The sequence below is a fragment of the Taudactylus pleione genome, unplaced genomic scaffold, assembly GCF_031769625.1.
Source record: "Taudactylus pleione unplaced genomic scaffold, aTauple2 ptg000269l, whole genome shotgun sequence".
NCBI lineage: Eukaryota > Metazoa > Chordata > Amphibia > Anura > Myobatrachidae > Taudactylus > Taudactylus pleione.
Window position 1 is genome coordinate 200930 of NW_028284671.1, and position 15649 is coordinate 216578.

At 47.9% G+C, this 15649-nt stretch overlaps 1 protein-coding gene across 1 annotated transcript in view; it reads left to right on the forward strand.

Moving 5' to 3' along the window:
* The first annotated feature begins 361 nt into the window (after window positions 1-361).
* The window catches only part of LOC148513796 (pleckstrin homology domain-containing family S member 1-like), a 52954-nt gene continuing 37666 nt past the window's right edge, over window positions 362-15649 (forward strand). Inside the window, exon 1 of the mRNA XM_088481346.1 lies at window positions 362-407. The gene's annotated coding sequence lies outside the window, so the exon portion shown is untranslated. The remainder of the gene's footprint in view (window positions 408-15649) is intronic.

Consider the following 15649-nt stretch of genomic DNA (forward strand, 5'->3'; position numbering starts at 1 on the left):
TCGCACACAGATATACAAGTGTCGCATATCAAATTGATCAGTGCAAACAGGGACGGTTTTACAGATATACTGGATGCGCAGCGGAGGAGGGTGCCAAATACAGGAGGCCCGGCTGCAGTCAGTGAAATGTAAATCTATGCTCTGGCAGGCTGCGGGCGTGTGGGTGGCAGTCAGAGTGAGTCACTATGACCCAGCTGCCTGCACCGCGCCATTACAAGGGGTGATCTTGGCTCCTTTGGTTTGTAATGGGCTGGGCGAGTCATGACGTCATGTCGCAGTGCGCAGAGAAGGCTGGGGCTGCCCGCTGGCTTTACCCTGCGGCGGGTGTTGGAGTCCCGAGCCGGACCTGTGGAGACTGCTAGCCGCAGCGGGCGGCAGCCATCAGCATGCTCCGGACCATGAGAAAAGTAAGTTTTTCCTCTAAAAGAAAAAAAAAAAGCGGTCAGAGGCGCGATCCCTGTGTACGTCCATGAATTAGCCAGCCTTCTGCTACAGGTCAGCTTGTTCTGTTATATGTTTTAGTGTTGGATTTAATGCATACATGACGACTATCTGGCTGCCCCTTCCGGGAGGGAGCAGCCAGGTCGGCATTACTGGGGGGGCGTGGCCAGCAGACGGGGCGGGGCTGGCAAGATGAGAAGTTTTTGCGGGCGGGGGCGGAGCCACGCGAGCGCGTCATTTTGGCCCCGCCCCCGCTACACATGGCTGAGTCGTCCTGGGACTTGGCACACTAAGGGGGGGGCTGTTTGGCCCGACTGAAGCCACAGTCTATGACGGCACATCAGTAGCTGCCTCATTTCAGCCCTGCACAAATGTAATGCCACTGGCTGCCATCCTGCCCCTTTTTAACCACTTAACTAATGGATTATTTTTCAAAAAACGCTCAGAAATGTTAATTTTTTTTTTAATGATTGAATTAGGTCAAGAAAATCTTTTTAAAACTTTTCCAACACAATTTTTTTTGTTTTTAAATATTTTTTTAAACACCGTGGGCAGGATGCATGACGCATCGCACTCGCGATGCATTCCATTGGTCATCGCCTGCATGTCGGCATTGGTAGCGCTGGTATGTATGATGATCTCCGCAAAGGACCGCTCTGTCGGCAAGAGTGTCCCTTTGCGGTCGAGGGACTCTCGGATCTATGACCCAGAAACCCGTCCAGCATCCTTCTGCGCGAATGTGCTGCGCGGGGTGCTGGGAGGGATCCGTTTGGCTTCTTTGGGTAACGCGTTCAGGAAGATGGCGTTACCCACCGCAATGACGTCCCTGTGTCCCTGGTACTCCCCGCGAGAAAGGGGTGGACCAGGGACACAGCAGCAGGCAGCCGTGCTGGGAGCAGATGATGCAGTGCCAGCTGCCTGGGGGGGAACAGCGGGAGCCGTGGCTACCAGGAGCCACGGCTCCTGCTTACAACTACTAGGAAGGAGGGTCATGCTGACCACAGTGATCGGGATACACTGGAGCCTGCAGCCGCACCGGGAGTGGGGTGCCACCGGATGCCCCATCACTGTGGCCAACAGTGATCGGGACACGCTGGAGGGGAAGCCACGGTTGCAGCTGTGGGAAGATTAGTTTCCCGCAGCCGCCTAGGGGGGCACATCTGACCGGTTGCATCAGATGCGGCCATGTCAGGGAAAGCCTAGCCTGGTGTGGTCGCATCTGATGCGACCATGCCAGGCAAGTGGTTAATAGGGATGGACATGATTTGCCCCCTCTTCTGTAGCTGGGTCCAGGTAAGCTGCACCCCGGAGGTAATCATTTCAAATATAACCTCATTGTGCACAGTTGTATTACAGCCAATGCCAGCAGCCTGGAAGAGACACTGGCCGACTGCCAAGCTCAGCCACAGCGACCTGAGGAGAACCCAGTGCCAACAAGCTGGCAATCTTTATGACCATCAATAGAGATAACACAATGCTACATAATCATCATAATAAAATCATAACATGAAAATTGTTTTGGTAAATCTTCCTATAAGAATGTCAGACAAGCGACTTATAAAGTGGTGTCTGCGATGTTTGTACTCATAAAAAATCACTCGACATTCTGTATGAACATAGAAACCGAGGGGGTGATCCAGCTTAGGACGGAACTGCAAAGCGCGAATGCAGGCAGCTTCGCAATTCCGTCCTTGCTGATATGCAAATGCAAAAGGAGGTGTATGACACGACAGCTGCATTTGCGATCTCAGCAGTGCGACCAAGGTCGCAGGCTGGGATCACCATCATGACCATCGGTCGCGATGGAGGACGACGCCCCAGCCACCTGCCAGCTGAGTAATCATACGATGTCCGGAAACTGCGTCTGAGGATGCAGCCCCTGGCCTCTACACTCCTAGAAAACGGGGCCAACACACCCTGTTTCCGGGAATGCCGGTGTACACGCTCCCGCACTACTCCTTAATTACCTTTGCCTGTCAATCAGACAGACATAGGCCTGTCTGGATTTGTTGTTGGAAGCCCGGGCTTCCGATGTCCATCCCTACCGCCAAATGAATGTAGAGACTGGTTAGAAAATGAGAAGCCTCCGCCACCAGCACATCCTGCTACTCCTCCTCGCCGGACGTCACGCCTGTTCCCCTTACCCTTTATCACAGGCTGGTGACCAGCCACCCAGAGTCCGTGCAGAGCCACTGTATGGTTCCCCTTCAAGAGTTCCAGCAAGAGGAGCTGTATGGGGGGTGCCACCCTCCGCCTGACTATGTGGCCGCAAGTCACCACCTTGCCCGTAGCTGCAGACTTTGACACTATGCTGTGGGCAGCTGTGTTACATGGGGTGTGATTGCCCTCCCCCCTGGATCTGCCTCTGGAATGATGCTGAGTGGAGCATTTATTCCCATGCACGCAATGCGGCACCATATACAGACATACACATTTATTCCCATGCACGCAATGTGGCACCATATACAGACATACACATTTATTCCCATGCACGCAATGCGGCAGCATATACAGACATACGCATTTATTCCCATGCACGCAATGCGGCAGCATATACAGACATACAAATTTATTCCCATGCACGCAATGCGGCACCATATACAGACATACACATTTATTCCCATGCACGCAATGTGGCAGCATATACAGATATACACATTTATTCCCATGCACGCAATGCGGAAGCATATACTGACATATACATTTATTCCCATGCACGCAATGCGGCAGCATACACAGACATACGTATTTATAACCATGCACGCAATGCGGCAGCATATACAGACATACACATTTATTCCCATGCACGCAATGCGGCAGCATATACAGACATACACATTTATTCCCATGCACGCAATGCGGCAGCATATACAGACATACACATTTATTCCCATGCACGCAATGCGGCAGCATATACAGACATACACATTTATTCCCATGCACACAATGCGGCAGCATATACAGACATACACATTTATTCCCATGCATGCAATGCGGCAGCATATACAGACATACACATTTATTCCCATGCACGCAATGCGGCAGCATATACAGACATACACATTTATTCCCATGCACGCAATGCGGTACCATATACAGACATACACATTTATTCCCATGCACGCAATGCGGCACCATATACAGACATACACATTTATTCCCATGCACGCAATGCGGCACCATATACAGACATACACATTTATTCCCATGCACGCAATGCGGCACCATATACAGACATACACATTTATTCCCATGCACGCAATGCGGCAGCATATACAGACATACACATTTATTTCCATGCACGCAATGCGGCAGCATATACAGACATACACATTTATTCCCATGCACGCAATGCGGCAGCATATACAGACATACACATTTATTCCCATGCACGCAATGCGGTACCATATACAGACATACACATTTATTCCCATGCACGCAATGCGGCACCATATACAGACATACACATTTATTCCCATGCACGCAATGCGGCACCATATACAGACATACGCATTTATTCCCATGCACGCAATGCGGCAGCAAATACAGGCATATGCATTTATTCCCATGCACGCAATGCGGCAGCATATACAGACATATGCATTTATTCTAGGGGTGTGCACCGGCCACTTTTCGTGTTTTGTGTTTTGGTTTTGGATCTGGATCTTTCTTCGTGTTTTGGATCTGGATTGGTTTTGCCAAAACCACCCTTCCGTGTTTTGGGTTCTGGGTTTTGTGTTTTGGATCTGTATTTTTTTGAAAAAAAGCATAAAAACAGCTAAAATCACAGAATTTGTAGCTTTTTCTGCTCCTATGCTATTATTAACCTCAATAACCTTAATTTCCACTCATTTCCAGTCTATTCTGAATACCTCACACCTCATAATAGTGTTTTTATGTCCAAAAGGTTGCACCGAGGTAGCTGGATGACTATGCTAAGCGACACGAGTGGGCGGCACAACCACGTGACCCATCTAGGCGTGAAACTGCAGTGGCAGACAGGATGGCATTGAAAAACTAGGCCCCAAACTGTACATAATGCAAAGAAAAAAAAGAGGTGCAAGATGGAATTGTCCTTGGGCCCTCCCACCCACCCTTGTGTTGTATAAACAGGACATGCACACTTTAACAAACCAATCATTTCAGCGCCAGGGTCTGCCACACAACTGTGGCTGAAATGATTGCTTCGTTTGGGCCCCCACAAAACAAGCTGGCAATTAATCTGTCCCTGCACAAACTGGCTCTACGGAGGCAAGATGTCATCCTCATCCTCCTCATCCACCGATTCCTCACCCTCTTCAGTGTGTACATCCTCATCCTCACAGAGTATTAATTCGTCCCTGCTGGAACCACAGGTCCCTCTGTACGTTCTGGAGGCTGGTCTCCCTGGAAGAGTTGATAATTCATTTTATGAACATCATCTTCTCCACATTTTGTGGAAGCAACCTCCTACGCCTTTCGCTGACAAGGTTCCCGGCTGCACTAAACACTCTTTCGGAGTACACACTGGAGGGGGGGCAACTCAGGTAAAATAGAGCCAGTTTGTACAGGGACCTCCAAATTGCTTCTTTTTCCTGCCAGTACAGGTACGGACTGTCTGACATGCCTACTTGGATGCTGTCACCGATGTAATCCTTTAACAGACAGACGCACGCTTGTCGCTGCTGCTTTGAGGATTCAAGTGCGGCTACAGCCCACACAATTCACAAAGACAGAAAAAAGAAGAATATTTTTATTGTTTGTGTAGCACACTTTGAGGGTGTCACCACCCTTTAACAGACAGACGCACGCTTGTCGCTGCTGCTTTAAGGATGCAGGTGCGGCTACAGCCCACACAATTCACAAAGACAGAAAAAAGAAGAAGAATATTTTTATTGTTTGTGTAGCACACTTTGAGGGTGTCACCACCCTTTAACAGACAGACGCACGCTTGTCGCTGCTGCTTTGAGGATGCAAGTGCAGCTACAGCCCACACAATTCACAAAGACAGAAAAAAGAAGAATATTTTTATTGTTTGTGTAGCACACTTTGAGGGTGTCACCACCCTTTAACAGACAGACGCACGCTTGTCGCTGCTGCTTTGAGGATGCAAGTGTGGCTACATCGCACACAAGTCACAAACACATTAAAAAAATTTTTTTGATTTTTTGGAGCACTTTGAGAGTTACAACACCCTTTAACAGACAGACGCACGCTTGTCGCTGCTGCTTTGAGGATGCAAGTGCGGCTACAGCCCACACAATTCACAAAGACAGAAAAAAAAAGAACAATATTTTAATTGTTTGTGTAGCACACTTTGAGGGTGTCACCACCCTTTAACAGACAGACGCACGCTTGTCGCTGCTGCTTTAAGGATGCAGGTGCGGCTACAGCCCACACATTTCACAAAGACAGAAAAAAAAAGAACAATATTTTAATTGTTTGTGTAGCACACTTTGAGGGTGTCACCACCCTTTAACAGACAGACGCACGCTTGTCGCTGCTGCTTTGAGGATGCAAGTGTGGCTACATCGCACACAAGTCACAAACACATTAAAAAAATTTTTTTGATTTTTTGGAGCACTTTGAGTTACAACACCCTTTAACAGACAGACGCACGCTTGTCGCTGCTGCTTTGAGGATGCAAGTGCGGCTACAGCCCACACAATTCACAAAGACAGAAAAAAAAAGAACAATATTTTAATTGTTTGTGTAGCACACTTTGAGGGTGTCACCACCCTTTAACAGACAGACGCACGCTTGTCGCTGCTGCTTTAAGGATGCAGGTGCGGCTACAGCCCACACATTTCACAAAGACAGAAAAAAAAAGAACAATATTTTAATTGTTTGTGTAGCACACTTTGAGGGTGTCACCACCCTTTAACAGACAGACGCACGCTTGTCGCTGCTGCTTTGAGGATGCAAGTGTGGCTACATCGCACACAAGTCACAAACACATTAAAAAAAATGTTTTGATTTTTTGGAGCACTTTGAGAGTTACAACACCCTTTAACAGACAGACGCACGCTTGTCGCTGCTGCTTTGAGGATGCAAGTGCGGCTACAGCCCACACAATTCACAAAGACAGAAAAAAAAAGAACAATATTTTAATTGTTTGTGTAGCACACTTTGAGGGTGTCACCACCCTTTAACAGACAGACGCACGCTTGTCGCTGCTGCTTTGAGGATGCAGGTGGAATCTAGACGGGATTTGGAACCGAGGACACACTACCTCCATCAATTGTCTAAATCCCACTGCACTAATGTCGGATACCGGACGCACGTCTAACACCAACATAGCAGTCAAGGCCTCAGTTATACGTTTTGCTTCAGGATGACTGCTGTCGTACTTCATCCTCATCGCTAGGGACTGTTGGAGGGTCAATTGTTTAGTAAAAGTAGTGATGTTCCTACTTCCTCTCTGGGATGATGAACAACTCCCAGCAGCAGCAACAGCACTAGTAGGAAGTGGTTCTTGATCTTTCCCTATTTTATTTTTATCAGAGAAAGTTTGGTCCTCCATTTATGTTATATTGATATATATACGTGCGGCTAAAGCGCACACAAACACAGAAAATATTTTTTTATTTTTGCTGGAGAGTAGTACACTTTGTGGGTTACACCACCCTTTAAGAAATGAGCCAGCCGGCTCTTTACTTATGGGACACAGGCGCACGCTTGGCGCTGCTCCTTTGTTGATGCACGTGCAGCCACAGTGCACACAAGTCACAAACACAGAAAATATATATTTTATTGGTTTGGAGTGTACTTTGGGGGTTACAGAACCCTTTAACGGTCAAGCCAGCCGGCCCTTTACTTATGACACAGGCGCACGCTTGGCACTACTTTGTTGATGCATGTGCGGCTACTGCGCACACAATTCACAAACACAGAAAATAATTTTTTTTTTGGTTTGGACTGGAGTGTACTTTCGGGGGTTACAGCACCCTTAACGGTCAAGCCAGCCAGCCCTTTACTTATGACACAGGCGCACGCTTGGCACTACTTTGTTGATGCACATGCGGCTACTGCGCACACAATTCACAAACACAGAAAATAATTTTTTTTTTGGTTTGGACTGGAGTGTACTTTCGGGGGTTACAGCACCCTTAACGGTCAAGCCAGCCGGCCCTTTACTTATGACACAGGCGCACGCTTGGCACTACTTTGTTGATGCACGTGCGGCTACTGCGCACACAATTCACAAACACAGAAAATAATTTTTTTTTTGGTTTGGACTGGAGTGTACTTTCGGGGGTTACAGCACCCTTAACGGTCAAGCCAGCCGGCCCTTTACTTATGACACAGGCGCACGCTTGGCACTACTTTGTTGATGCACGTGCGGCTACTGCGCACACAATTCACAAACACAGAAAATAATTTTTTTTTTGGTTTGGACTGGAGTGTACTTTGGGGGTTACAGCACCCTTTAACGGTCAAGCCAGCCGGCCCTTTACTTATGACACAGGCGCACGCTTGGCACTACTTTGTTGATGCACGTGCGGCTACTGCGCACACAATTCACAAACACAGAAAATATATTATTTTTTTAGCACTTGGGGGGAGCACCCCTGATGGACAGAGCACCCCCTGGACAACACTACAGCACCTCTTTAGGACTGGGACACTGCACAGGACTTTGGAGTGGACACAGCCCCTATGGAGAACTGACTGCACAACACAGTCCAGCCAGCCCCTATGGACTTTGAAGTAGTGGACACAGCCCCTATTAACAACAGCAGCACAGCACAACACAGCCAGCCCCTATGGACTTTGAAGTAGTGGACAACAGCAGCACTACACTACACTACACTACACAGCCCTAACTCCCACCCTCCCTCTTCACTGTCCACAGCCGAGTGAGAAAATGGCGCCGACGTGGGTACCTTATATAGGATCCAAAACCCGCGAGACTCGGAAGGCGGGAAGATGACGTTTTGCCTCGATTTCAGAATCCGAGTCAGGCGGGAAAAGTCGAGCCTGACTCGGATCGGACTCGGATCGGGGGGGCTCGGGGGGGTTCGGATTTCAGAAATCCGAACCCGCTCACCCCTAATTTATTCCCATGCACGCGATGCGGCACCATATACAGACATACGCATTTATTCCCATGCATGCAATGCGGCAGCAAATACAGGCATATGCATTTATTCCCATGCACGCAATGCGGCAGCATATACAGACATATGCATTTATTCCCGTGCACCCAATGCGGCACCATATGCAGACATACACATTTATTCCCATGCACGCAATGCGGCAGCATATGCAGACATACACATTTATTCCCATGCATGCAATGCGGCAGCATATACAGACATACACATTTATTCCCATGCACGCAATGCGGCACCATATGCAGACATACACATTTATTCCCATGCACGCAATGCGGCACCATATACAGACATACACATTTATTCCCATGCATGCAATGCGGCAGCATATACAGACTAGGGGTGTGCACCGGCCACTTTTCGTGTTTTGTGTTTTGGTTTTGGATCTGGATCTTTCTTCGTGTTTTGGATCTGGATTGGTTTTGCCAAAACCACCCTTCCGTGTTTTGGGTTCTGGGTTTTGTGTTTTGGATCTGTATTTTTTTGAAAAAAAGCATAAAAACAGCTAAAATCACAGAATTTGTAGGTTTTTCTGCTCCTATGCTATTATTAACCTCAATAACCTTAATTTCCACTCATTTCCAGTCTATTCTGAATACCTCACACCTCACAATAGTGTTTTTATGTCCAAAAGGTTGCACCGAGGTAGCTGGATGACTATGCTAAGCGACACGAGTGGGCGGCACAAACACGTGACCCATCTAGGCGTGAAACTGCAGTGGCAGACAGGATGGCATTGAAAAACTAGGCCCCAAACTGTACATAATGCAAAGAAAAAAAAGAGGTGCAAGATGGAATTGTCCTTGGGCCCTCCCACCCACCCTTATGTTGTATAAACAGGACATGCACACTTTAACAAACCAATCATTTCAGCGCCAGGGTCTGCCACACAACTGTGGCTGAAATGATTGGTTCGTTTGGGCCCCCACAAAACAAGCTGGCAATTAATCTGTCCCTGCACAAACTGGCTCTACGGAGGCAAGAAGTCGTCCTCATCCTCCTCATCCACAGATTCCTCACCCTCTTCAGTGTTATGTACATCCTCATCCTCACAGAGTATTAATTCGTCCCTGCTGGAACCACAGGTCCCTCTGTACGTTCTGGAGGCTGGTCTCCCTGGAAGAGTTGATCATTCATTTTATGAACATCATCTTCTCCACATCTTGTGGAAGCAACCTCCTATGCCTTTCGCTAACAAGGTTCCCGGCTGCACTAAACACTCTTTCGGAGTACACACTGGAGGGGGGGCAACTCAGGTAAAATAGAGCCAGTTTGTACAGGGACCTCCAAATTGCTTCTTTTTCCTGCCAGTACAGGTACGGACTGTCTGACATGCCTACTTGGATGCTGTCACCGATGTAATCCTTTAACAGACAGACGCACGCTTGTCGCTGCTGCTTTGAGGATTCAAGTGCGGCTACAGCCCACACAATTCACAAAGACAGAAAAAAAAAAAGAATATTTTTATTGTTTGTGGAGCACACTTTGAGGGTTACACCACCCTCTAACAGACAGACGCACGCTTGTCGCTGCTGCTTTGAGGATGCAAGTGCGGCTACAGCCCACACAATTCACAAAGACAGAAAAAAGAAGAAGAATATTTTTATTCTTTGTGTAGCACACTTTGAGGGTGTCACCACCCTTTAACAGACAGACGCACGCTTGTCGCTGCTGCTTTAAGGATGCAGGTGCGGCTACAGCCCACACATTTCACAAAGACCGAAAAAAAAAGAACAATATTTTAATTGTTTGTGTAGCACACTTTGAGGGTGTCACCACCCTTTAACAGACAGACGCACGCTTGTCGCTGCTGCTTTAAGGATGCAGGTGCGGCTACAGCCCACACAATTCACAAAGACAGAAAAAAGAAGAATATTTTTATTGTTTGTGTAGCACACTTTGAGGGTGTCACCACCCTTTAACAGACAGACGCACGCTTGTCGCTGCTGCTTTGAGGATGCAAGTGCGGCTACATCGCACACAAGTCACAAACACATAAAAAAAATAGTTTTTTATTTTTTGGAGCACTTCGTGAGTTACACCACCCTTTAACAGACAGACGCACGCTTGTCGCTGCTGATTTAAGGATGCAGGTGCGGCTACAGCCCACACAATTCACAAAGACAGAAAAAAGAAGAAGAATATTTTTATTGTTTGTGTAGCACACTTTGAGGGTGTCACCACCCTTTAACAGACAGACGCACGCTTGTCGCTGCTGCTTTGAGGATGCAAGTGTGGCTACATCGCACACAAGTCACAAACACATTAAAAAAATTTTTTTGATTTTTTTGGAGCACTTTGAGAGTTACAACACCCTTTAACAGACAGACGCACGCTTGTCGCTGCTGCTTTGAGGATGCAAGTGCGGCTACAGCCCACACAATTCACAAAGACAGAAAAAAAAAGAACAATATTTTAATTGTTTGTGTAGCACACTTTGAGGGTGTCACCACCCTTTAACAGACAGACGCACGCTTGTCGCTGCTGCTTTAAGGATGCAGGTGCGGCTACAGCCCACACATTTCACAAAGACAGAAAAAAAAAGAACAATATTTTAATTGTTTGTGTAGCACACTTTGAGGGTGTCACCACCCTTTAACAGACAGACGCACGCTTGTCGCTGCTGCTTTGAGGATGCAGGTGGAATCTAGACGGGATTTGGAACCGAGGACACACTACCTCCATCAATTGTCTAAATCCCACTGCACTAATGTCGGATACCGGACGCACGTCTAACACCAACATAGCAGTCAAGGCCTCAGTTATACGTTTTGCTTCAGGATGACTGCTGTCGTACTTCATCCTCATCGCTAGGGACTGTTGGAGGGTCAATTGTTTAGTAAAAGTAGTGATGTTCCTACTTCCTCTCTGGGATGATGAACAACTCCCAGCAGCAGCAACAGCACTAGTAGGAAGTGGTTCTTGATCTTTCCCTATTTTATTTTTATCAGAGAAAGTTTGGTCCTCCATTTAAGTTATATTGATATATATACGTGCGGCTAAAGCGCACACAAACACAGAAAATATTTTTTTATTTTTGCTGGAGAGTAGTGCACTTTGTGGGTTACACCACCCTTTAAGAAATGAGCCAGCCGGCTCTTTACTTATGGGACACAGGCGCACGCTTGGCGCTGCTCCTTTGTTGATGCACGTGCAGCCACAGTGCACACAAGTCACAAACACAGAAAATATATATTTTTTTGGTTTGGAGTGTACTTTGGGGGTTACAGAACCCTTTAACGGTCAAGCCAGCTGGCCCTTTACTTATGACACAGGCGCACGCTTGGCACTACTTTGTTGATGCAGGTGCGGCTACTGCGCACACAATTCACAAACACAGAAAATAATTTTTTTTTTGGTTTGGACTGGAGTGTACTTTGGGGGTTACAGCACCCTTTAACGGTCAAGCCAGCCGGCCCTTTACTTATGACACAGGCGCACGCTTGGCACTACTTTGTTGATGCACGTGCGGCTACTGCGCACACAATTCACAAACACAGAAAATAATTTTTTTTTTGGTTTGGACTGGAGTGTACTTTGGGGGTTACAGCACCCTTTAACGGTCAAGCCAGCCGGCCCTTTACTTATGACACAGGCGCACGCTTGGCACTACTTTGTTGATGCACGTGCGGCTACTGCGCACACAATTCACAAACACAGAAAATAATTTTTTTTTTGGTTTGGACTGGAGTGTACTTTCGGGGGTTACAGCACCCTTTAACGGTCAAGCCAGCTGGCCCTTTACTTATGACACAGGCGCACGCTTGGCACTACTTTGTTGATGCACGTGCGGCTACTGCGCACACAATTCACAAACACAGAAAATAAATTTTTTTTTGGTTTGGACTGGAGTGTACTTTGGGGGTTACAGCACCCTTTAACGGTCAAGCCAGCCGGCCCTTTACTTATGACACAGGCGCACGCTTGGCACTACTTTGTTGATGCACGTGCGGCTACTGCGCACACAATTCACAAACACAGAAAATAAATTTTTTTTTGGTTTGGACTGGAGTGTACTTTGGGGGTTACAGCACCCTTTAACGGTCAAGCCAGCCGGCCCTTTACTTATGACACAGGCGCACGCTTGGCACTACTTTGTTGATGCACGTGCGGCTACTGCGCACACAATTCACAAACACAGAAAATAAATTTTTTTTTGGTTTGGACTGGAGTGTACTTTGGGGGTTACAGCACCCTTTAACGGTCAAGCCAGCCGGCCCTTTACTTATGACACAGGCGCACGCTTGGCACTACTTTGTTGATGCACGTGCGGCTACTGCGCACACAATTCACAAACACAGAAAATAATGTTTTTTTTGGTTTGGACTGGAGTGTACTTTCGGGGGTTACAGCACCCTTTAATGGTCAAGCCAGCCGGCCCTTTACTTATGACACAGGCGCACGCTTGGCACTACTTTGTTGATGCACGTGCGGCTACTGCGCACACAATTCACAAACACAGAAAATAAATTTTTTTTTGGTTTGGACTGGAGTGTACTTTGGGGGTTACAGCACCCTTTAACGGTCAAGCCAGCCGGCCCTTTACTTATGACACAGGCGCACGCTTGGCACTACTTTGTTGATGCACGTGCGGCTACTGCGCACACAATTCACAAACACAGAAAATAAATTTTTTTTTGGTTTGGACTGGAGTGTACTTTGGGGGTTACAGCACCCTTTAACGGTCAAGCCAGCCGGCCCTTTACTTATGACACAGGCGCACGCTTGGCACTACTTTGTTGATGCACGTGCGGCTACTGCGCACACAATTCACAAACACAGAAAATAATTTTTTTTTTGGTTTGGACTGGAGTGTACTTTCGGGGGTTACAGCACCCTTAACGGTCAAGCCAGCCGGCCCTTTACTTATGACACAGGCGCACGCTTGGCACTACTTTGTTGATGCACGTGCGGCTACTGCGCACACAATTCACAAACACAGAAAATAATTTTTTTTTTGGTTTGGACTGGAGTGTACTTTCGGGGGTTACAGCACCCTTAACGGTCAAGCCAGCCGGCCCTTTACTTATGACACAGGCGCACGCTTGGCACTACTTTGTTGATGCACGTGCGGCTACTGCGCACACAATTCACAAACACAGAAAATAATTTTTTTTTGGTTTGGACTGGAGTGTACTTTCGGGGGTTACAGCACCCTTTAATGGTCAAGCCAGCCGGCCCTTTACTTATGACACAGGCGCACGCTTGGCACTACTTTGTTGATGCACGTGCGGCTACTGCACACACAATTCACAAACAGAAAATATATTATTTTTTTAGCACTTGGGGGGAGCACCCCTGATGGACAGAGCACCCCCTGGACAACACTACAGCACCTCTTTAGGACTGGGACACTGCACAGGACTTTGGAGTGGACACAGCCCCTATGGAGAACTGACTGCACAACACAGTCCAGCCAGCCCCTATGGACTTTGAAGTAGTGGACACAGCCCCTATTAACAACAGCAGCACAGCACAACACAGCCAGCCCCTATGGACTTTGAAGTAGTGGACAACAGCAGCACTACACTACACTACACTACACAGCCCTAACTCCCACCCTCCCTCTTCACTGTCCACAGCCGAGTGAGAAAATGGCGCCGACGTGGGTACCTTATATAGGATCCAAAACCCGCGAGACTCGGAAGGCGGGAAGATGACGTTTTGCCTCGATTTCAGAATCCGAGTCAGGCGGGAAAAGTCGAGCCTGACTCGGATCGGACTCGGATCGGGGGGGCTCGGGGGGGTTCGGATTTCAGAAATCCGAACCCGCTCACCCCTAATACAGACATACACATTTATTCCCATGCACGCAATGCGGCAGCATATACAGACATACACATTTATTCCCATGCACGCAATGCGGCAGCATATACAGACATACACATTTATTCCCATGCACGCAATGCGGCAGCATATGCAGACATACACATTTATTCCCATGCATGCAATGCGGCAGCATATACAGACATACACATTTATTCCCATGCATGCAATGCGGCACCATATACAGACATACACATTTATTCCCATGCATGCAATGCAGCAGCATATACAGACATACACATTTATTCCCATGCACGCAATGCGGCAGCATATACAGACATACACATTTATTCCCATGCACGCAATGCGGCACCATATACAGACATACACATTTATTCCCATGCACGCAATGCGGTACCATATACAGACATACACATTTATTCCCATGCACGCAATGCGGCACCATATACAGACATACGCATTTATTCCCATGCACGCAATGCGGCACCATATACAGACATACACATTTATTCCCATGCACGCAATGCGGCAGCATATGCAGACATACACATTTATTCGTGTGTAGCGCTGACCGGACGGAGTTCTGTCAGCGCTACACTGACAAACACACAGCCGCCGGCTCCGGCAGCTGTGTGCTTGTTGTAAGCAGCAGCCAATGAGAGTCTGTCAGACTCTCATTAGCTGCTGCTGCGCCCACTGCTCCATCTTCCAGCTCCCGCAGTGGGCAATGGGAGAGACGTCATGATGTCATATGACGTCTCTCCCATAATGCAAAGCGGCCCGGCCTGGGAGGACAGACAGAGGAGTAGATGGTGGCGGGAGCGGGGATTCATGTAAGTGTTTTGTTTATTTTGTTTTTTATATTACGTGTGTCTACTGGGGGGGGGGGTGTCTGGCACTACTGGGGGCACTACAAAGTTGGGACTACTACTACTGGGGGCATTACAAGGGGGGTGGGGGACTACAACTACTGGGGGCACTACAAGGGGGGGACTACTACTGGTGGCACGACAAGTGGGGACTACTGCTGGGGGCACTACAAGGGGGAGGGGACTACTACTACTGGGAACTACTACTACTGGGGGCACTATAAGGGGACTACTACTACTGGGGGCACTACAAGGGGGGTGGGGGACTACTACTACTGGGGACACTACAAGGGGGGGACTACTACTACTGGGGACACTACAAGGGGGTTCTACTACTGGGGGCACTACAGGGGGGACTACTACTACTGGGGACACTACAAGGGGGGTTCTACTACTGGGGGCACTACAGGGGGGACTACTACTACTGGGGGCACTACAAGGTGGGGACTACTACTA